General features: G+C 42.5%; 1 pseudogene; it reads left to right on the forward strand.

Moving 5' to 3' along the window:
* The first annotated feature begins 6 nt into the window (after nt 1–6).
* LOC145719309 (heat shock protein HSP 90-alpha pseudogene) lies at nt 7–1,079 on the forward strand (annotated as a pseudogene).
* The last annotated feature ends 4 nt before the right edge of the window (nt 1,080–1,083 follow it).

Raw genomic sequence — 1,083 nt, forward strand, 5'->3', positions numbered from 1 at the left:
GGAGGATCGTTCACAGTTAGGACTGATACAGGTGAACCTATGGGTCGGGGAACAAAGGTTATCCTGCATCTGAAAGAAGACCAGACGGAGTACTTGGAGGAAAGGAGAATAAAAGAGATTGTGAAGAAGCACTCCCAGTTTATTGGCTATCCCATTACTCTCTTTGTGGAGAAGGAATGCGATAAAGAGGTCAGCGACGATGAAGCTGAAGAAAAGGAAGAGAAAGAGGAGGAAAAAGAAAAGGAAGAGAAGGAGTCTGATGACAAATCTGAAATAGAAGATGTTGGTTCTGATGAGGAGGAGGAGAAGAAGGATGGTGACAAGAAGAAGAAAAAGAAGATCAAGGAGAAGTACATTGATCAGGAAGAATTGAACAAGACAAAGCCTATTTGGACCAGAAACCCTGATGATATCACCAATGAAGAATATGGAGAATTTTATAAGAGCTTGACCAATGACTGGGAAGATCACTTGGCAGTGAAGCATTTTTCAGTGGAAGGACAGCTGGAGTTCAGAGCTCTTCTCTTTGTGCCAAGACGTGCTCCCTTTGACCTATTCGAGAACAGAAAGAAAAAGAACAACATTAAGTTGTATGTTCGCAGAGTTTTCATCATGGATAACTGCGAGGAGCTAATCCCTGAGTATCTGAATTTCATTAGAGGTGTGGTGGACTCTGAGGATCTTCCTCTAAATATTTCCCGTGAGATGCTGCAGCAAAGCAAAATTTTAAAAGTTATCAGAAAGAACTTGGTCAAAACGTGCTTGGAACTCTTCACCGAACTGGCTGAAGACAAAGAGAACTACAAGAAGTTTTATGAGTAGTTTTCGAAAAACATCAAGCTGGGAATACATGAAGACTCTCAGAATCGAAAGAAGCTCTCAGAGCTGTTACGATACTATACGTCTGCTTCTGGCGATGAGATGGTTTCCCTCAAGGACTATTGCACCAGAATGAAGGAAAACCAGAAACACATCTATTACATCACAGGTGAGACCAAGGATCAGGTAGCAAACTCGGCCTTCGTGGAGCGTCTTCGGAAGCATGGCTTGGAAGTGATCTATATGATCGAGCCCATTGATGAG

The sequence above is a fragment of the Leptonychotes weddellii genome, unplaced genomic scaffold (assembly GCF_054177405.1).
Source record: "Leptonychotes weddellii isolate Sample4059 unplaced genomic scaffold, ASM5417740v2 HiC_scaffold_37669, whole genome shotgun sequence".
NCBI classification, from domain to species: Eukaryota; Metazoa; Chordata; class Mammalia; order Carnivora; family Phocidae; genus Leptonychotes; species Leptonychotes weddellii.